This window comes from Sus scrofa, chromosome 2 (assembly GCF_000003025.6).
Source record: "Sus scrofa isolate TJ Tabasco breed Duroc chromosome 2, Sscrofa11.1, whole genome shotgun sequence".
Classification (NCBI taxonomy): Eukaryota; Metazoa; Chordata; class Mammalia; order Artiodactyla; family Suidae; genus Sus; species Sus scrofa.
This window is the reverse complement of record NC_010444.4, coordinates 17,086,558-17,109,888: the sequence shown is the minus strand read 5'-3', so window position 1 is coordinate 17,109,888 and position 23,331 is coordinate 17,086,558. Positions and strand designations below refer to the sequence as shown.

Below are 23,331 nucleotides of genomic sequence, written 5' to 3'. Positions count from 1 at the left end.
GTATAGCCCTTTCCATGGTCCCTCCACTATTCAACTCCTGGCCCTCTTCCCACCCATGGGAGGCCCTGGAACCCCTGCCACTGTTTAAACTGCTCCAGGGGGCCAAGGAAAGCAGGAGGAGCAGGGCTGGAGACCCTGGACACCTGGTCCATGTCAGTCTAGGCCAGTGGTCAGGCTGGAAAGTAGTACCATGTAGTGGTCAACCAGAAGGTGGCACCAGCTACCCCAGAGTGAATCCGGCCCCACCAGGGAACCAGCTGGGTGGCCCCTGGCAAAGTGCTTTATCTTAGGGAGGCTCAGGTTTTGGCACGTATCAATGGAGAGAATTAAGTCATGTACTGGGTGGGAAGTGCTTGGCCCGATGGCTGGCCCATGGTTAGCCCTGGACTGTTGGGAATTATTACCCTTACGTTGAACTGTTAGGGCTGAAAGGAAAACTAGAGGTCGCATGGTCCAGGAGAAGCATCATTTATTGCTGTTATTGAAAAACAATCCCCCCCATGGTTTTATGCGGAAATTCCTCCTGTAGACAAAAGATAACCTGTTCTGGTGGACGGGTGAGGGGGGGCGTGGGGTCCCCCTCCCCACATTACATAGCAGCACCTCTAAGGAGCTCCCCAGACTCTCCTAAGCACTCGTGAAGCCACTGATGATGGTCGACACCCTCATTTCACCGCTGGGGATACCAAGGTCCAGAGAGGAAAAGGGCCTTGTTGAGACAATGTAGCTGAGCCAGGCTGAGCTTCCAGACCTTGTGCCTCCACATCCAGGCTTCCCCCAAGCTCTATGCTGCTCCCCAAACCTTTCACAGGTTTATTTCCTGGCGGATCAGCGAAAGACCTAAGGGATCCCTCATGAGGAGTGATCTCGTTTCCCCTCATTCGAATCACAGTGGGCTTCCAGTGGGAGGTGGAACAGGAAGAATTGGGGAGGTGTTTTGGAGGAGACGTCATGCCATATTAGAGAAGAGATCTCAGAGGGAAAATCAAGTTGGTGGATTTGAGGCGCTCTGTAGGCAAAGCCAGGGTCAATCTGGATGTCACAGAACAAAGACGCTAGAGGAAGTTTGGGTAATTCTTGTGAATAATCAGTGAAAGGTACTTTGAAGGTGGCTAAGTGCTAAACAAATGACAAGATGTTTATTGTCATCAGTGTCATCTCAATACTTTGTGTTAATCAACAAGCCTGGAAGGGATTCCAATTAGGAGAAGAATTAATGCTACGAACGAAACACCATGAATAAAAATGACAAAGATGTCAATGTCTGGGCCCCACCTCTAGAGAAGCTGATTTGGGGTCACTGGTGGGCCCAGTGTTGAAGATTAATGAGATCCGTGCCTTAAACCACTGCTCCTCAGGGAAATTCCTCATGATATTTTGCTCCAGTTCTGTCACAGAATGAGAGTTATTTACTGACTGCTTATAACACTAATTACATTCTAGGTCTTACTTTCAAAATGCCAAGTGATCATAATTAACAAAAGGACCTAAGACATGAGTGAGGATGATATCCTCCCTCTTCTGTAACTGCAGTGGAAGTGAGGTCTTTCTTTTGCAAATAATCTGACTTGATACAAATTAAAATTGAGATCATTCATGAGAATATCAGCCTTGGTTTCCAGGCATCATGGAGACGAGTGGATGTGACTGATAATCTCCAGATGACCATCAATTCCCTCCCTCCCTGTAATTGCATGCTGCCCACCCCCCTCCATGGAGAGGTGGATTCTGTTTCCGCCGCCTTTGGTGTGGGCTGGCCTTGGTGATCTGCTGGACAACAGAATACATAGACGTGATGTTCTAAGACTTCCAAGACTAAGCTGTAGGAAACCTCCCAGCTTCTGCCTGGACCTCTTGCAATGCTCACTGGAGAGGCCCCCTCTAGGAGCCCAGCTTCCAATTTCTGGAAAGGCCAAGTACAAGGAGAGGCCATGCACAGAAGCTCTAGTCAACAGCCCAGCTGAGCTCCCAGCCAACAGCCCACACAGACTGCTTTGTGAGTAAGCCATGTGGGACGTTCAGCTCGGTCAAGCCTTCAGATAACACCAGCACCTGCCACTATCTGAATGCAACTGTCTGAGAGACTCCATGGGAGATCTGCCTGACTGAGTCCAATCAAGCTACAAAGACAGGGGAGATCATTACAAAGTATCATTTTAAGCCAATGAGATTTGGGGCTGTTTGTTACATGAAATAGATAACGAGAACATACCAATATTTGTGAACCTATTGCCAGGTTATTCTGTTTCCCGTTGATATAAATCTTCCTGCAGAAGAAGAATTTGAACAAAAAGATCTTGTAAAACTTCTGAGATTTTACTGTGTCCTGTGAAAATAAAGAGAAACCCACAACTTGGACCATTTCCCTGATGATACTGTTGCAAAGGACATTTCTATATTTGTAAAGAGCATAAATACTTGTAAGATGCTCCATTGAATCAGGACAGAACTGTTGGACTTTCTTCTTCTGCCATTTATGTAATGGGAAAAAAATTCAAGCCCATGATTCTCTTAGATTTCTTATTTAATAAATAAATAGTCTTTGTCATTTAAGTTAACATGGGAGATACACAATTTACAATGAACTCCTTGAGTGGCGATGATGGGGGTGGCCCATGGACCATAATTTGAGAAGCATCAGTACATTGGTTGTGCCTGGAGGGCAGAGCAGGGGCCTGGGTTCTTGGATGTCGTTGTCTCCTTACACCCCACCAACCTTCTAGCTCCATCTTTGCATACCACTCCTATACCTGCCTGCATCTGTCTCTAGCCTTTTGCTATCTGCCCCTAAGGAAAGTCACCTGGATTCAGGAGAGAATCAATAACAGATCCTCTCTGCTATCCAGGAGGCCCCACAGCACACTTTGTCCAGAAAGTTTCACCTGCCCTCCTCTGCCCTATTGCCCTCGGCTCTGTTCTGGGGATCTCACCATGCCCTCCATCCACAGGCACCTGCTCCTCAGGGGTTCCATCTGTTGACCTCAGAGGCCGAGGGGTACCCAGCATGGGTCTGAGCCGTCACCATCTCTGTGGGTCTCACTGCAGGACCTTGGGCAAAGTCATTTCCCTCTCCTGGTCCCTGATGGCCTTAATCAACCTCATAGGGCTTTTTTAAAAAGAAAAATAATATTCATTTTATACTTAAGTAACTACAATTACTCAGTAACGAGAAATGTGCTTCTGTTCACACTGCCCAATTTCTTAATCTTCATTTTATTTCTTTTTTTTCCAAAATAGCTTTTTTAGGGTATAATTGGTATTTTAAAACTGCACATATTTAACAGGCATTTGTGAGGATTGAATGACTTAACACAAGCAAAGGGCTTGGAACAGCAATCATTGCACATGAAGGGGCTCGGGAATATTAGCTGTTACTTATTATTGCCATTATTATTTATCAGAGCTTCTCTAACTTTCCCATGGTCCCTGGTAAAACCCAGAAGGGCCTGAAAGGATAGCAGTAATGTGCATTTTCTTAGAAATCTCTAAGAGTTCCCATCGTGTCTCAGGGGTTAAAGAATCCGACTAGGAACCATGAGGTTGTGGGTTCGACCCCTGGCCTCACTCAATGGGTTAAGGATCTGGCGTTGCCCTGAGCTGTGGTGTACGTTGCAGATGTGACTCGGATCCCACGTTGCTGTGGCTGTGGAGTAGGCTGGGTGGCTACAGCTCTGATTCCACCCCTAGCCTGGGAACCTTCATATGCCATGGGAGCGGCCCAAGAAATGGCAAAAAAGACAAAAATATAGAAATAAATAAAAATAAATAAATAAACATATGATGCTTAGCCCTTGAGAATGCTTTTGTTCTCTTCATTTTCCCAGTTCTTTTTCTAGTAATCCAGTCTGTCAGATGTTATGCTTTCTGGATAAGTCTCTCATGTGTCTCATTTTTCTTATATCTTCTATCCCCTTGTTTATTTCGTCTACTGTCGGTGAGATTTTATAAATCAACCTTTTAATTAACTTTTAATTTTGGTGGTCATCTTCTCACTTTTCAAGAGCTCTTTGTTGTTTTATCTTTACAGCCACTCGTGATTTTCTTGGTGGCAACAGCTTCTCCAAGCTCCCTGCAGACATTTTGAGAATGACTGCCTATTACCCACACTAGCTCAATTTCCTTTCGAGTCAGTTTTACTATTTATTTATCTTATGATTTCTGTATGGCTGTTAGCATAACTGACTCCATCTTGGGCCCTTATACTTTCTCCTATCCTTCCACTGACCCTACCCAGCATTGTACTGTGCACTGAATCACTTCACTGTCAGCAAAAGGCTTTGTAGTCAATAAATATTGTTTAATCGTCATTAGAAACAGGCGACCTCTATGCTCCATTAGTCCCCAAACAATGATGAAAACCTTCCCTAATGTATTCTGGGCACCCACACGACTGGTTACCCATTCATAAACCTTAACCTAGAACTGCATGTCTTGTTTCCAAGCACCTACCACATACCCTAGACTAACTATAGAATTGTCCCAGGGGCCCCTCAGCTATGTGAGTGCAGCTGCAGACGTTTCCAGGTCATTGTCTGCCTGATTCTCATAGCCTCCTGTGAGTAAGTTACCCTGTAATAAACTGACTCATTGATTATATGGAACTGCCTGCCTCAGTTTTCAGTCTCAAATGCCTTCTCAGTTTGGTGGGTACTTCTTTCCCCTCCATTTGGCAATGCTTTTTCTTTCATGTTGTGAGTTTTTTTGTCTTTCCCCCCTAGGGGATCGCTCAGTTTTAGGATGAAGCAGTAAGAAGCTGATGGGGAAGTTGTTTACCTAACTCACTGACTGGTGAACTTGGTCTCAGTGTCAAGGGGCAAGGAGGTAGTCCTTTTCCTGGGAGACTCCAAAATGCCACATTGCAGAGCCCAATGACTTCTTCTTAAGTGGCCACAGCACAGACCTGGGAAGCCAGCATATCCCATCCCCATAGCCACAGGGATGGGTTCAAAGTAGGCACTTGGTCCAATGAGACTCAATTTTGGGACTTCTATTGGGACCAAAGGAAAAAAACAAGCTCTTTCTACTGAGATTTGTGGCTGTAAGAATAATGCAAATCTATCCTTGCTAGATGCCACCTAGATGTGGGTCTGCTTTAGACACAAGCCCACAAAGGAAACCTGAAAATAATTTTTATTTTTAAAGTCAACTGGACTCCAATAACATTTCTAAGTAAAAAAAGAAGAAGGAGAGGAGGAGGAAATTTCCCTTGTGGCCAAGAGTAAGGACCTGGCATTGCTGCAGCTGTGTCTCAGTTTTCAGTTGTGGCGCAAGTTTGGGTGCTGGCCCAGGAACTTCTAAATGTTGAGAATGTGGTGGAGAAGGAGGAGGAAGAACAGAGGTGAGGAGAAACAGGAATTCCTGGATTCAGCTATGCCTGAAGTCAGCCCAGCCTTTGGGTACATGAGTAGCTACATTTCCTTTTCCTTGTCTTATCCAGGTTGAGAAAAAAATCTATTACTTGCAACCAAAAGAGTCCCAAATGATATATCTAACCAGTTACCTACTGACTTTTGGCAAGTCCTTCCCCCTTTTAAAACGCAATTTCCTCATGTGTAAAATGAGGGTGAGGATTCCTGCCTCCCTCCACGAGGGCCGAGTGAGTGGTTGCGCGGGATCGCCCTTTAAGAACTCTAAAAAACGCTATGAAAGGCAAGCAGTTGATATCAGTGATTTATCTTTTTACTTAGTCCCTTTGGTGGGGCAGGCTTTTCTTTTTCTTTTTTTCCTAGCCAAAAGAATTGCTAAATCTTTGTTTCTTTGGGAAACTAAAACAAACGAAACCCAACTAAGTGACTTTGGCCTTCCCACTCCCACTGTAGGGAAGGAGGCTTGGGCTGGAGTATTTGGCAGAGACCCTTCTCCAGGAGGGCACTGGAACCGGATGGCTTTCTCACTTAATGTTTGTTTAGTGCTCTGAGCCTATGGAGTGGCGTTTGTTATTGATGCCTAGTGAGCCATAAAACTCAATTTCCTGCCTGCACCCCAGCCATAAAATAACAGTTTACAGCAGCCTGTAAACACCCCGTGGTCAGCAGGCCCCAATTCTGGCGCCTGTGGGGCTGGTTAACAAACATCCTGCAAAGGCCGGCTGACAGCTCTTCCGCCCCTCCGTTCTCCCTTGCTGACGCCTCTGACTTGCTCCCCAGTTGTGGCCTCAACAGGCCTGGTTTTCCCACTGATCAGTGGCTGGAATGGCAGCCTCGCCACCCCCACCCCCCAGGACAGGCTTGTCTCTGAGCCTCCATTTTCCCATCTGTAGAATGGATTAACAATACTGACTTCGCCAATGTGTTTTCAGGCTCAAAGGAGACAGTGTATGACAAGTTCTTAGTGCATCACCTGGCAACCTGGTTAGGAGTCAAAAAACGGTAGCCAGCAATACTACTAGTGGCGGTAACCAGACGTGACAGCGGTGGCGTTGGAGTGGGGCAGGAGATGTGTGATTATCCTGTGAATCCTTTTAAAGGGGGCAACTGAGAGGAGTGAAGAGTCTCTGACTTCCCTGCAGGCCCTCAGAGACCTGCCAGCGATGTCTTTTTGCATATGTGACACCAGGCAGTGTTCTGACAGTGATGCGCAGGTGGGCAGTGGAAGCCACAGTCTGTGAGGACCCGAGGAGGGATGGCTGGGGTGGGCTAGAGGTCCAGACGGCGAGAGCCAGAGGCACCTTCCAGGGCACCATCTACCAGGACGGCTCCATGCAGATGTCTTTAGAGCTCTGCTGAGAGTACGAATATTTGCTCCAATTTCCTCCAGAAAGTTTGGGAGGAAGTGATGGAGAGGCTGATTCTGGATCATTCCAGCCAAGGATAAACTTCCCACGATCTGAACACCATCCAATAGGTGAGTCTGCCTTGCGAGCAATGAGTCCCCTGTCATTGTAAGGGATAAGGGACAGCCCCCCAGGATCTGTGGGATCCAAGGATATAGGTAGGATCAAGATCCTTTGTTTTCTTTTTCTGCATTTCATACTGACCTCCATTCCTTCAAAATCCTCCAGGAGGTCTGGAGGCCCGTCCTGAAGCTTGTGTTTTAACGGGGGAGAACTTCCTTCTCTTTCCCAACAACCGTATGTAAAATCCTAGGGAAGATGCCTGATTGGCCCAGCTTAGGTGGTGCTCCCGCCCCTTGGACCAGTCACAGGGCCTGAGAGAAGGAGGGTGTAGGAGTCAGTCTCCTTTTGAGAAACACACTGAGTGGTGACAGAGCCTGGCTCAAAGGAAAGTCTGCATGCCCTTGCAAGACAAGAGGGGCACAGCCCTAGGCAAGTGCTCTAAGTACTTCTGGAGGATGCTGAGAGGGAATCTCTGCTGGGGCAAATTGGCCTTCACATACTGTGAGCCCCTAGTGTAAGTCACTCTAAGGATGCCACGTTTCATGCTCTGCCCTTAGGCACGCTGTCCTCCTCTCGGTGACTCCATAGACTGTGAAGGCAACGCGGGGACTGGGTTATGCTCGTGGATAGATGATCAGAATGCTCTTCCCTGTGAAATTCTCAAGAGTTTTCACAGCAGTAAGTCTGGAGAGGTCCTCAGAGGTGTGTCCCTGCCTTGGTGACCCACCCAGTCCCAAGGAGCAGCGACCTTGGACTCTGATAGTCACTTTGCAGAAGCAGAAATGCCTATGGATGCAGGACACCACCCACCTTGAGGTGTTCAGATTCAGAGCCTGCGCCCCTCTCCGCATCAGCCCTGTTCAGTAGCGCCCCAGCCTTTTGGTTTCATTCTCAAGGCCACCCAAGGTGACTCCTGTGGGGCCCTGCCAGTCCTCCTTGTAGTCGAAAGCCAACAATAACAAATTAAATGAACTCTTTTTCTGGCCCTCCCTCCTGTATGCTGGCAAGTGGATGAGTTTTTATGAGGTTGATGTGGGTAGCTGGGCAGTTAACATATACAGACAGGCAGGGCTCATCCCAGGACGCATTCCTCTGTCTTCATCAAAAAGACCATGTCATGCGTCCAAATCGCTAAGCTGCATCTGTGAGTCCTGGGAACTGACACGTGACTGCCCTTTTCAGTTGGTTGTGATGGGGGTGGAGGGTACCTCATGGCACCTCACCAAGGAGCTGGTACAGCTTTCTCCCAGCAGGATAGTAAACTGGTTGGGCAGAATTTTTTTTTTCCCCGCACATGCTCTTTCCTCAAGTGTAGGTCCCAGATTCTAAATCTCTGCCCCTCCAGTGGCCTCAGACAGCACGAAGAGCACAGCTGGGAGCAGGACGTGAGAAGGGCTGGGTGGTGGTGAGTGTCCTGTAGGATCCTCAGCCTTAGCTCTGGCTAACTTCCCACATTTCTGGGACTTCCTTCGACTCTGGCACCTGGCACTTTCTCTCTTGCTCTCGAGTCGAGCTCTGCGTCCCCTGGAGGTGGGCATCCAGCATTGTGTTCGGATGGGAGAGGGGACCTCCAATGGAAGTTCAGGTGCCATATTGACCGGAAGTCTCTATAATGCCTTCCCCAGAGGCAGGCAGGTGGGGTTTTTCCCCTTGCTTCCTCCCTTCCTTCTTTCCTCCTTCCTTCTTTTCATTGAAGCATAATTTATATGCAGTAGGATCCACCCTCCTTTTAGTGTCCAGTTCTATACACTCAGATAAAGGCACCCAATTGTATAGACCGTCTCATAGGCAAGCTAGAGAATATCTCCTTCGCCCCAAATATTCCAGCTCCCCCGCCCCTTTGTAATCAACAACCTCCCAGCCAACCCCAACATAAGAGAGCTGCTGGTCTATTTTCTTTCCCTACAGATTGGCTTTCCCAGGATATCCTATGAATAGAATCATACAGAATGAAGCCTTTTGCATGTAGCTTCTTTCACTTAGCAAAATCCATTTGCAATGTGTCTATGTTGTTGTGTAGCAGTAATTTGTTCCTTCAATTTTATTTACTGTACATCTGTCCCACACATTGTTTGACTGTTCATCCATTCCCCTGTTGAAGGACCCTTGAACGGTTTCCAGTATTTAGCCAGGCAGAACAAAACCTCCACGTACAGATTTGTGTGTGTGTGTGAACATAAGCTTTCATTTCTCTTGGGTCATACGGCAAATGTATGCTGAGCTGTATGAGAAACTGCTAAGCTGTTTTCCAGGGTGGCTGTACCATTTTGCATTCCTGCCATCTATGGAGGAAGGTTCCAGATGCTCAGGATCCAGGCCAGCACTTGGTACTGTCAACAGAGTAAACATCTCAAGATGTAAATCTGATTACGTGAGTTTGTGTCTTTTTATTGGTTTTAGGCTAAAGACCCTTATGTGTCCAGGAGACCTTGCATGGCCTTGCTCTGTCTCCTCTCCTGGTTCCTCTGGCCTTTGCCCCTCTGTGTCTGGGGCCTTGAGCCCACTGCCCTTCCCCCAGCATCTCCAGGTGCTTCCGCCTGCCTAGACCCCTCGGCCTCAGTTCCTTTACCCTGCTTTTTGTTGGGTTAATGCCTCCTCAACCTTCACATCCCAGCTCCAACGTCCTCCTCTCACAAACTCCTGACTCCCAAACTATATGTGGGTGACCTCACAGGCTTTCTTATAGTATCTTGAGATTTCTCCATCACAGCACTTGTCACGATCTGGAAACACATGTTGATTTCTATGATCATAAGATGAAGGCCCATCTTGGCCTCTAGCCTGTCATCTTGATGGCAGGAACTGTGTCCACTGCTTCTCACTTTCTTGGTCACATACTGAGTCGTCTATAAATATTTGTCATAATTACGAATCAATGACTGGTGAGATTCCCTGACAGCTGGGATGAGCTTGAAAATGAAACGACTTTTTGTGGATTTTACCCATTTGACTGTTGAGTGGTTTATCTTTTTGTTTTTTTTTTTTTTTTCTGCTTCGCAGAAGTTTCTCATGTGTCCCTGATCCTCATTCTGTGTCTGTCTTTTATGCTGCAGATTCCCTCTCCCAAACAGTGGTCCTTTTTTCACTTTGTGGTGACTTAAGGTACACAAACATTTTTAATGGAAAGAGGGTCAATTTTTTTTTTTTTATTTTATGGCTTATGTATTGGTTACTGTTTAAGACAAACTTTCCTATTCCGAAGCAATATATTCTCTTATTTTTTGTTCTAGAAGTTTTAACCTCTCCCAACATTTAAATCATTAATTCACCAGGTTTACTTATGTGCTTGGTTGGAGGCGGATCTAATTTTACTCTTTCCATGAAGATAATTGATTCATTGACTACTCCATTCTTTTCATATGGATTTGTAATGCCACCTCTGCCATTTCCACTCATGTGGAAATGTGATGTTGCCGCATATGTTTCTAGGTTCACTACTCAGTTTCCCTGGTTCCCGTGTCCATCCTTGTATGGAGTCCACACTGTCTTAATGACACTGGCTTTATATTTTCGTAACACCTGCCAGGACGAACTCCACTAACTTCAAAATCGTCTTGGCTATTTTTGCTCGTCCGTGTCTATTTTTAGAAACCATTTTTCCAACACCATGAAAAACCTTTGGGAGACTTTGATGCGTATTGAATTGAATTTAGAAGTTAATTTGGAGGCAATTGACATATTTATAATGTTGACTCGTACCGTCTCTGAACACAGCATCTCTCTCCATTATTGTGGTCTTTTTTAATGCTTCTATTTGTTTTTTAATAAAGTCTCACTGGTTGTTACATAAAACAACCTGTAAATCCTTTGCTGGATTTATTTTTCGCTTACTTATTTTTGTTCCCATTATAAATGGAATCTTTTTTAAATTACTTTCTGTAGCTCCATGGTGCTAAGATATAGAAATGCATTTTCTTTTTGCGGATCGATCTTCTTCGCAGCAGTCATAACCAAACTCCTTTAGTTCGAATAATTTGTCTGCGGAGTCTCTTGGGTTTTCTATGTAGATAATTTTGTTTCTTCCCTTCTATCTTTATTTCATTTCTTTTTTGTTTTATTACTTTGTGACTAGAACCTCCAATTCAGTATTAAATATAGACAAGAGTAGCAGATATTCTGCTCTACTGATGCAATTTCTTTTCAGGTTATAACCGTAAAAAAGTCTATTTGGATTTTCTATTCCATCTTTGTGTTTTTTTTTCCATCTTTGTGTTTTCATCTACACATTTTCTATAATTGGTAGGCATTACACTCATTTTCCTTTCATTTTCTTTTGAAAAAAATCCCAGCTTCTAGAAAAGTTAGAAGAATCATTCGAAGGGTACCTACATACCTCTCACCGAGATTCACCACCTGTTAACACTTTGCCACGCTGGGCTCCATCTCTCTGTGTGTAAATACACACACACACACACACACAAAATTTTCCCTTTTAGCAAGCCATTCAAAAGTGAGCTGCAAACATCATGGTATTCACCCCAACACTTCAGAGTGCATCTTCCAAGAATAGGATATCATCCTAAGTGACTTCCTCACTGTTAGCACACCTAAGAACATCAGTATTGTATCAATAACTTCATCCAACATGTAGTCTATATTTAAATTTCTCCAGTTATCCTCAAAGTGTATTAAGATAGCTTTTAAAAAAAAATCTGGAATTACAATCAAATTATACCCATTGCATTTGGCTATTATGTCTCTCTAGTCTCCCCAAATCTAGAACTGTTTTCCTGTCTTCCTTTGTTCCAATTTGACTTCTCTCTCTCTCTTTTTTTTTTTTTTTGTCTTTTTGTCTTTTTTCTTTTTTTAGGGCCACTCCCATGGCATATGGAGGCTCCCAGGCTAGGAGTCGAATCAGGGCTGTTGCTGCCGGCCTTCGCCAGAGTCACAGCAATGCGGGATCCCAGCCGAGTCTGCAACCTACGCCACAGTTCACAGCAATGCCGAATCCTTAACCCACTAAGCAAGGCCAGGGATCGAACCTGCAACCTCATGGTTCCTAGTTGGATTCGCTTCCACTAGGAACTCCTGATTTGACTTGTCTCAACGATCATCCTGCTGTGAATTTCATCCATGCTACTGCACGTAGCCAGAGTTCATTTCGTCTTATTGCCGTGTGATATTCCGTGGTGGGTGAATCCTCCACGATGTATTTACCTATTTAAACGGTGGTCATTTGAGTAGTTCCCAGTATTTTGCGCCTGTTAATGGTATTGCTGACAATCTGTGTGTACATGTCTCTTGGTGAGCATGCACCTCTGCCCAGGAAGGGATTGGGGGTCTTTGGATGGGCGTGTGTCCAACTTCAGCTGATACTGCCAAACAGTTTTCCAAAGTAGTTCCACCAATTTATTCTCCAGCTAGCAATGGATAAATGTTCTGTTCACTCCAATCGGTACTGTCTATCTTCTTAATTTTGGTTGTAGGTGAGATATAGTTTCCGATTGGGTTTTATTTTGCATAACAGAGTAGAGCACTTTTTCACATGTCTGTGGATCAATTTGGGAAAAATTGATGTCATTGCAACATTTATGTCTTTAATTTATTTCAATAATTTTTCATGGTTTTCAGTGAAAAGCTCTTGCATGCATTTTATTAAGTTTATCCTCAGATATTTAATGTTCTGTGATTTACTGTAAAAGATTTCACTTTTTGTTTTCTGAGTCTTGTTGATGGTATGTAGATATAAAATTGAGTTTTCATATTGATTTTGAATCCAGTAACCTTGCTAAACTAATTCATTTAAATAGTTTATCTATAGATTTAGATTATCTGCATATGCCATCATATCCTCTACAAATAATGAGTTTGATTTCTTCTTTTCCAGTATTTACATCATTTGTTTCATTTACTTGCCTTACATCATTAGCCTTGTTTTGAATACAATACAGTGTTGAATAAAAGTGATTATAGCTTGCATCCTTCACTTCCATTTGATTCAGATGGAAAGATTTCAATAGTTCACTGTTGGCATAACCGATGCCATCTTGGGCCCTTACAGTTCCTCCTGTCCTTCCACTGACGCTGCCCAGGACTGTACTGTGCAGTGAATCGCTTCTTTGTCTATAGTCAAGGGCTTTGTCGTTAATAGATTTTGCTTAATAATCATTAGGACCAGGTGGCCTCTATGCTCTGTTAGTCCCCAGACAATGATGAAAACTTTTCCCGATGTATTCCCAGCACACACAAGACTAGTTACCCATTTGTAAATCATAAGACTAGTTACCCATTTGTAAATCTTGACTTAGGAATGCACATCCCGTTTCCAGGCACCTACCCCATACCCTAGATTAACTATAAAATTGCCCTGGTGGCCCCTCAGTGGTATGGAGTGCAGCTGCCAGTGCTTCCAGATCATCGTTGGTCTGATCTAGATCCTACCCTGCTTGTAAGTTACTCATAATCCACTGATGCATTGCCTGGATGGAGCTGCCTACCTCGGTCCTCTGTCTCAAGATGCCTTCTCAGTTCAGTGGGCACTTTTTATTCCCTCCATGCTCCTTCATTCACCATTAAGTACTATATTCTCTGTAGATTTTTTGTAGCTACCCTTTATCAAATTAGAAGTTCCTTTCTATTCCTAGATTGCTAGGAGTTTTGTTTTTTAATAATGATTGGGTAGTTATCAAATGATTATTTATTCATTTATTTTTGCTTTTTAGGGCCACACACTGGCATATGGAAGTTCCCAGACGAGGGATCGAATCGGAGCTATAGCTGCCAGCCTACAGCACAGCCACAGCAATGGGGCGTCCTGGCCACATCCGCCACCTACACCACAGTTCATTGCAGCAATGGCTACCTGAACCACTGAGTGAGGCCAGGGATCGAACCTGCATCTTCATGGATACTAGTCGGATTCATTTTTACTGTACCACAAGGGAAACTCCTCAAATGATTTTTATTTTTTTCTATTGTAGCCGGTTTACAGTGTTCTGTCAATTTTCTACTGTACAGCATGGTGACCTAGTAACACATACATGTATACATTCTTTTTTTCTCACATTATCCTACTTCATCATGTGACTCAAATGATTTTTGATGTATCTATCAAGGTGGTCATATTTCTTTTTCTCCTTCATCTATCAATGTGGTGAATTACATTGATCAATTTTTAGATTTTAAAGCAACCTTGCATACATGGGATCAACCTCTCTTGTCTATGATGTGTTGTCCTTTTTATATACTCCTGTATTTGATTTACTATTTTAAGATTTTTTTATGTATGTTTATACTAAGTATTATCTATAGTTTTTTTAACATCCTTTTCAGGTTTGGGTGTCTAAGTTCTGATGACTTTATAAAATGAGTTTTCTATTTTTCTATTCTCTAGAAGAATTTATGTGAGATTGGTGTTATTTCTGCCTTAAACATATGAAATAATTCTCCCATCAAGCCACTCTGGCCTAAGGTTTTCTTTCTGGCAAGATTTTTATGAACAGATTCAAATAACTTAAATACAGAAAAATTCAAATTATTTTTTCTTTTGCTCTTTTAGCGAGTTTTTTGTTTTGTTTTGTTTTGTTTTTTAATAAAGACATTTGTCTAGGAGTTCCCTGGTGATTTAGTGGTTGAGCACTTGGTGTTGTCACTGCTGTGGCTCAGGTTCAGTTCCTGCCCGGGGAATTTCCTCATGCTGTAGGCCTTGCCCCCAAAAAGGACATTTGTCTATTTCACCAAAATTTTAAAAATGGACTCAAATAAAATTGTATATAATATATCCTTTATATAGTTTTAAGGTTTGTAAAATCTGCAATGATGTCCTCCTTTTTCTGTCTTATACAGCTGACCCTTGAACAACGAGGAGTTTGGGGGCACCAATCCCCGGCATAGTTGAAAATCTACTTACAGCCTTACAGTTGGCCCTGTGTCTGAGGTTCAGATTCAACCAACCCAGGATGACGTAGTCCTATAGTACATATTTATTGAAAAAAAAATCCACATATAAGTTCAAACCCATGTTGTTCAAGAGTCGACTGCATCAGTGACTATGTGTTTTCTCTTTGTTTTTGCTCAATTTTGCTAGAGGTTTATACATTTTATGTATAGTTGCAAAGAAACAAGTTTAGTCTTAACTGCTTCGTCTCTATTTTGTGTATGCATTGGTTTCTGATTTTGTGTTTATTATTTCCTTCCTACTATCACTAGGTTTAATTAGCTGGGTTTTTTTTTTTTCCATCTTATTGAGATAGGAGTTTAGACCTTTGATTTCACGCTTAGGTTTAATATGAGCTTTTCTTTGACTTTATCTTACATATTTTATATGCCTTATCATTATCATTTTAGTCAGAGTTCTTTGTAGAAACAGAACCAGCAGGATATGTGTCTGTACATAAAGAGATTTATTTTAAAGAATTGCTTCACGTGATCATGAAGACCTAGGAGAGAGCTGATGCTGCAGTTCAAGTCCAAGGGCTGTTTGATAGCAGAACTTTCTCTTGCTTGAGGGAGGTTAGCTTTTGTTCTATGCAGGCCTTCAACGGATTGATGGAGGCCCACCCCAGTGTGGAGAATAATCTGCTTTACTCAGAATCCACCAAGTTAAATGGGAATCTCATCCCCCAAAACCCTCACAGAAACAGCCAGAATAATGTTTGACCAAATATCTGGGCACTATGGCCCAGCCAAGCCGACACATAAAGTTAACCATCACATCATTCATTTGAAATATGTTCTAATTTCTTTTGCAATTTCTTTTTTGACCTGTGGATTATAAAAAATGATTTATTTTTAAATTAAACATGGTTTAATTACCATGCAGTTGGCAAATTTCCAGTTATCTTTTTGTTATTGATTGCTAGCTCAATTCTACAGTTATCAGAGTATATACCTTGAATGCTACCAATCCCTTGAAAAAAATAAGGCTTTTTAAAATGGCCCAGCATATGGTAAATTTTGATAAATATACCATGTACATTTGAAAAATATGCAGATTTGGCCACTGTCAGTTGCAGTGTTCTATAAATTAGTAACTGGGTCAAGTTCGTTAAGTGTATTTTTCAGATTTTTTATATTCCTAATTTTTTCTTTTTTGGTCTAGTTTTTAGCAGGAACTGAGCAAGGTACACCAAAATCTTCTGCTATGAGGAGTTCCCTGGTGCCTCAGTGAGTTAGAAATCTGACACTGTTACTGCTCTGGCTCCAGTCAATGTTGTGGCATGGGTTCAATTCCTGGCCCTGGAGGAATTTCTTCATGTTGCAGGCACTGCCAAAAAGTCTCCTGCTATGATAGTGCATTTGTTTCTTCCTGTTATCTTTAAAGTTCTATCAATTTATTGTTTCTACATTTAGAGTGAAGCTATTGAGGACACACAGATTTAGGCTGTAATAACTTCCTGGTATATTTATCCTCATCCTTACAGAGTGTCCCTCTTTCTGGAAATGCTTCTTGTTGTAAAGTTACTTTCTTTGACATACAGTATTTGAAGTACTTGCATCAGTTTTTATCTGGTTCAAATGTTCATATTGTGTAATTTTCCATTCTTTTCAATTCAACTTTGTCTCTTTTGGAGTTCCCATTGCAGCTCAGCGGAAGCGAATCTGACTAGCATCCAAGAGGATGCATGTTCCATCCTTGGCCTCAGTCAGTGGGTTAAGGATCCAGTTGTTGCTGTGAGCTGTGGTGTGGTTTGGAGACGCGGCTTGGATCCACTGCTGCTGTGGCTGTGGCATAGGCCAGCAGCTAAAGCTCAGATTTAACCCCGGGGGCGGGGGGGTTAAATCCATATGCCTGCAGCCCTAAAAAAAGACAAAAAATAAAACAAAACAAAAAAACCTTTGTCCTTTATGTTTAAAATATCTTCTAATTCACACACTGTCTTTCGGAATTTTTCCTTCATATGAGGGGGGGTCTGTATGTGTCTTCCTTTCTGCTTAGGTCCCAGGTTCTGTGTCCTGTTCTTGGCACCTCCTGGTCTGTTAAAATCAGACTTTAGTCATCAGGAAAAGAAAGATGTATTTTAAGAAATTTTATTTATTTATTTATTTATTGTTATTTTTGCATTTTAGGGCCATGCTTGTGGCACATGGAGTTTCCCGCTAGGGGTCAAATCAGAGCTACAGCTGCCTGGTCTATGCCACGGCCACAGCAATGCAGGATTCGAGGCCCATCTGCAACATACCCTACAGCTCAGGGCAATGCCAGATCCTTAACCTACCAAGCGAGGCCAGGGATTGAACCCACATCTCATGGTTTCTAGTCGGATTCACTTCTGCCATGCCGTGATGGGAACTCCCAAGAAGTTGATTTTATTTTAAAATCACTTAATTGAGGTATAATTGACATTTGAAAAGCTGCACTGATTTCGTATATACAACTTGATGAATTTGGAAATAAGTATACATCTGTGAAACCAGCACCACGATGGATGCCATAAACATATCCATCACCTCCGAAAGTTCCCTGCCACCCTCTCAATTATTATTATTATTTCTTTGTGATCAGAACATAACATGAGGTGTGCAACCTTTTAAGTATCCAGTACAGCATTGTTGTCTTTAGGCATTTTGAGGTATAATAGATGTCTAGGGCTCACTCATCTTGCATAACTGAAACTTTGTACCCCTTGACCACCTCCTGTCCCCAACCCACCCCAGCCCCTGGCAACCACCATTCTACTCTCTGTTTCCATGAGTTTGACTCTTAGACTGTCTGCCTAAGTGGTATCATATCATTTTTGACCTTCTCTGTCTTATTTCACTTAGTATAATGTCCTTCCTCCAGGTTTATCCATGTCGTCAGAAATGGCAGGGTTTCCCTCTTTTTTACGGCTGAATAGTATTCCATTCTATGTACACACCACATTTTCTGCATCCATCTGTCGATGGATGTTCAGGTTGCTTCCATGCCTTGGCGATGCTGCAGTGAACATGAAAGTGTGTCTTTGAGATGCTGACTTCAATTCTGATGGATTTATACCCAGAGGTGGGATTGCTAATTCGTAGGCTAGTTCTAGTTTTCATTTTTATTTATTTTTTTTTCTTTTTACAGCCAATTCCTGTGGCATATGGAAGTTTCTGGCCTGGGGGTCGAATCAGAGCTGCAGCTGCCGGCCTGCACCACAGCCACAGCAACGCTGGGATCCCACCCGCGTCGGCAACCTACATCAAGCTCATGGCAATGCCAGATCCTTAATCCACTGAGTGGGGCCAGGGATCAAACCCGTCCATGTCCTCATGGACACTAGGCAGGTTCATTACCACTGAGCCACAAGGAGAACTCCCTATAGCATTTTTAGATCTAGGTTTTAATATCTCCCAGGGCCATTTCCTTCTCACTATTACTTTTCACAATTTTTCTTGGCAATTCTTGATTATTTATTCTTCCAGCTGAACTTTTCAATTATTTTTCCTGTTCCAAAGAATTATATTATTATATTTTACGTTAATTTGGGAAGCATTTTTCCTTCCATGCCCTTCTCTTTTTAGTTTTTTTTAAATTTTTTTGTTTTTCTTTTTTATAAAACAGACACAGAGTTTATTATTATAAGCACAGCACATGTGGGACAGCCCACACAGAGAAGCAGTTTAGAAGCAAAAAGCACACTCAGAGAAGGGTGTAGAAGCTCCTGAGAGTGGGGAGCATGCTGAAAGGGGTATTTTATTTATTTAGTTAATTAATTAAATTTTTTTTAAGGGCCGTAACCATGGCCTACGGAGGGTCCCAGGCTAGGGGTTGAATTGGAGCTGTAGCCGCCGGCCTACGCCAGAGCCACAGCAACGCCAGATCCGACCTGCATCTGCGACCTACACCACAGCTCACAGCAATGCTGGATCCTTAACCCACTGAGCGAGGCCAGGGATCAAACCCACAACCTCATGGTTCCTAGTCAGATTCGTGTCCACCGAGCCACGATGGGAACTCCCAGCAGGGGTCTCTTTTACATCAATGTCCAACAATTCTCTCAATTGGAAAACGAAGCCCAATTAGGAACACAGCCAACTGAGATCAGTTCTGTAAAATCATCTTTGAAATAAAGGAGGGGCTTTTATAACAACAATCTCATGAACAAGGAAAGAGGGGACGGTTTGGGGCAAGGGGCAGAAACAAAGGCAGCTCTTTCTCTCATTACCTTGTCCAGACTCCCGCCTGCTAAGAGGACATTGCTGAGGGCCAGGATCCCAGGAAAGGAACTGGGGACATGTGGGCTGGTTCTTCCTTCCTGTATAAGGGCTGGGCTTCCTCTTCCACCTGCTACTACTGGGCTTCCTCTTCCACTGCGGCTACTTTCCAACAATAGAGTCATTGAAAAAGAAGACAAGAGAGAAAACTAATTTAAAAACACTCACGGGCTTGTCAAAGTGAGAGGATCCAGTAGACTCAACCCCAAGACTGGCTTACCCAATTCGTCCTCTCGGAAACTTTGTACAGCTGAAGGGCTGGGTAGGGTTGCACAAGAAAAATATGAAGAACAGTTTGTTGATAGTGAGAAATTTAGAGTATGCAATACTTCTTGGAATTCAGTGTTAATAATATCACGTTGACCCAAGAGTTAGCAAACTTACTTAACTTGGCCATGGTTTTGAAACCGATATGCTTTTGTTTCAAAGCCATATATCATTCCTCTAAAAAACATAAACCAGTTGTGTCAACATGGATGCATATAATAAAGGAAAATTAAGTACTAGTTTTAGTTATTGAAAAAAAAAATTTGGTGGTGAAATAAATGTAACAAAATTGACCATTTTAACCATTTAGAAAGTATACAGTTCCTTCGCATTAAGTTCATTCACAATGTTGTACAGCCTTCGTGTCTGCCCAGTTCCAGAAATTTTTATTTTCCCTCATAACGAAGGAAACCTCATACCCATTAAGCAATTCCATCCCTCCCTTCCCTGCAACCTGGCGTCTGACACGTACTCATCTGCTTCCTGGCTCTATGGATTTCCCTGTTCTGGATATTTCACATAAATGGAATTATAAATTATGTGATCTTTTGTGTTTGGCTTCTTTCACTTATCATGATGCCTTTTTGTTTGTTTGTTTGTTTTGTTTTGTTTTTTCTTAAGGTGGCACCCAACGGCATACAGAAGTTCCTGGGCCAGGGACTGAATTCCAGCCACAGCTGCGACCTGCACCACAACTGCAGCAATGCCAGATCTTTTAACCCATTGCCCTGGGACAAGGATCCAATCCATGCCTCCATGGTGACTGGAACACTGTAGTCAGGTTCTTAACCCACTGCACCACAGCGAGAACTCCAGCATGATGCTCTCAATGTTGATCTACATGGTAGCCTGTATCGGTGCTTCATTCCTTTTTATGGGTGAATAATTTTCCATTATTTGGATAGCCTACCTTTTGACTCATTCATCATTTAGTGGATATTTTGGTTGTTTCCACCTATTTCCTATTGTGAATTGTGCCCCTATGGAATTTGTATACACATTTTTGTTTGAACTATTTCCCATTGAATAGTCTTGCTATTCTTGCGGAAAATCAATTTACCACATATATATTTGTTTCATTCTCGACTTTCAATCCTATCCCATTAATCTATATATCTATTCTTATATAAGTTCCACGTTATCTTTTTTTTTTTTTTTTTTTGCCACAGTGTGCAGCAGCTTAATGAGGGATCTCAGCTCCCAGACCAGGGATTGAATGGGGGGCTGTAGCAGTGAAAGTGCCAAATCATAACCACTTGACCACCAGAGAACTCCCCCATGCTGCTTTTATTATTGGTAGCTCTGTAGCAATTTTTTTCCTTTTTTTTTTCTTTTTTCTTTTCTTTTTAAGGCCACACCTGTGGCATGTGGAAGTTCTGAGGCTAGGGGTTGAATCAGAGCTACAGCTGCTGGCCTACGCCACAGCCATAGCAATGCAGGATCCCAGTGGCATCTGCAACCTACACCACAGCTCACAGCAATGCTGGATCCCCAACCTACCAAGCAAGGCGAGGGATTAAACCAGCATCCTCATGGATACTAGTCGAATTTGTTTCTGCTGGGCCATGATTGGAACTCCCATGCAGTAATTTTTAAAACCAGGAAGTATGTATGAATCCTCTGTGGTTTTTTGTTTTTTGTTTTTTGTTTTTTGTTTTTTTTTGTCTTTTTGCTATTTCTTTGGGCCGCTCCCGCGGCATATGGAGGTTCCCAGGCTAGGGGTCGAATTGGAGCTGTAGCCACTGGCCTACACCAGAGCCACAGCAACGCAGGATCCGAGCCGTGTCTGCAACCTACACCACAGCTCACGGCAACGCCGGATCGTTAACCCACTGAGCAAGGGCAGGGACCGAACCCGCAACCTCATGGTTCCTAGTCGGATTCGTTAACCACTGCGCCACGACGGGAACTCCCCTCTGTGTTCTTAAAGATATTTTTTTGACTATTTGGGAGATCTTGTAATTCCATATGAATTTTAGGATAAACTTTTCCATTTCTGCCAAAAATGCACCTAGGATTTTGATAGGAACTTTTACTGAATCTGTAGATCACTTGGGATTATTGCCATTTCAACAATATTGAGTCTTCCAGTCCGTGAATACAGACTGTCTTTCCATTTATTTAGATCTCCTTTAATGTCTTTCAGCATTTTTCATGTTTGTGTAGGAGTCTTCCTGAAAAATAGGAGGGATCCTTTTAACATGAGGCCAACATTAGCCTGATATCAAAGCCAGTCAAAGACATCACAAGAAACTACAGATCAATATCTCTTATGAATATAGATGTAAAATTCTCAACAAAATAGCAAACCAAATCCAATAGCATATAAAAAGGACCACACACCATGACCAAATGAGATTTATCCCAGCATTGCAAGGATGATTAGCATATTAAAATCAATATAATACATCATGTTAATAGAATGAAGAAAAACTACATGAATTAATGCCAAAAAGCATTTGACACAATCCGACATATTTCATAATAAAATACCCAACAAGGAGAAATGGAACTCCTCACCTAATTAAAGTCATTTATGAAAAATCCACATCCGACCTCATCTTCAATAATGAAAGACTGAAACTTTTCCCCCAAGATCAGGTACAAGACAAGGATGCCCTCTTTCATCACCGTTAGTCAATACAGTACTGGAAACTCTAGCCAGAGCAATTGGGCAAGAAAAATAAATAAAAGGCACCCAAATTGGAAGGGGAGCGTTACTAAAAGCATTTGGTATTCTTTGGAGGGAGGTCTGTTAGTAGCAAGTGCTCTGTTTTGTGTGTTGCTTTTGTGATGCAAAGATCATCTCACTGGTTGTACAGCCCTAGGTTGACAGTTTCAGCATTTTGCAGACAATATCCTTCTTTCTTCTGGCTTCCGTTAGGGTTGTAGCGAGGTCCCTTGTGGGTATAATTGTTTTTCCTGTGTAACAATCTCTTCTCCCTGGTTGCTTTAAGATGCTCTCTCAGTGTTTAGTGTCCTGCAGTTCACTGCCCTAGATCTAAGCGGTGGCTGTGAGGGTGATCTGTGCTTCTCAACCTTAAAAGAAAATAATTACATGGGGGCAGGAGGGCGGTTTTCCAGAAAAGAGAAACTCACAGTCATTTGGAACCCATGGACACAAGAAAAATTTGCTTACATTATATTTGCCTCTGAATTCAAGATTCTCCCTTCACCCAGGTGAGCAAACAATTTCTTCTAAAATAAAGGCCACACAGAATTCCTATAGTGGCTCAGCAGTAATGAACCTGATTAGTATCCATGAGGATGTGGGTTGGATCCCTGGCCTCGATCAGTGGGTTAAGGATCCGGCGTTGCCATGAGCTGGGGTGTAGGTCAAAGATGCCACTTGGATCCTGTGTTGCTGTGGCTCTGGTGTAGCCAGGCAGTTACAACTCTGATCCAACCCGTAGTCTGGGAACTTCCATATGCCATGAGTGTGCTCCTCCCCCCAAAAAAGACAAACAAAATTAGTAAAACATTAAAAAAATAAAAATGAGTAAAGCCCACATCACCCGAGGTTGGCCTCTGGGGGCGAGGGTCCCAGAAGCTGGTGTGGTCAGGGGGGCGGTGGGGACTTTCCTGTTGGTTGTTCAGTTTTGTGCGGGGCTGGGGACACTGGGTAGACATGTTCCATCATCCCAGGGATAATGACCATGAGGTCATTATCAGGTAGGGATGAGGGAGTCAACACGGAGTGACCCCATCCCTACCTGAACAGTGCTGCCTACAGAGACCTCAACCACTGGTTATCCTGGGGGGCCTCACTCCTAGAGTGAGGGGTCAGGCCACAGTTATGAATATTATTATTGTAATGTTACCACCAGAAGGTGCTTTGTGGGCTCAGGAATTAACCCTCTCCGCTCGCACAGAGGCCTCCCTCGAGCTTTCCACATACTGCAAGGGTCCCCCTCCTGCTTCCTTTCCAGCCCAGGCCCAGGTCTGTCTAGCTCAGAGCTCAGGTCCTTTTACTGTCCTGGAACTTCCAAGCACCCCCAAAGTGCCCTGTCATCCCTAATTCTTTGTTCCAGGAGTGGTGGGAATAACAATCGGTACCATTTAGCACTAGCTGTGTGTCTGCACAACACCGAGTCCCGAAGGGGTGTGTC

The 23,331-nt window shown here is 43.2% G+C and overlaps 1 long non-coding RNA gene across 1 annotated transcript; it reads right to left on the bottom strand.

The window, feature by feature from the left end:
* LOC106509364 lies at window positions 1,430-19,171 on the bottom strand. Its single transcript, XR_001306847.2, has 2 exons — window positions 18,907-19,171; window positions 1,430-2,326 (listed from the first exon to the last, which is right to left on the bottom strand). It is a non-coding gene; the product is annotated as an uncharacterized LOC106509364 (long non-coding RNA).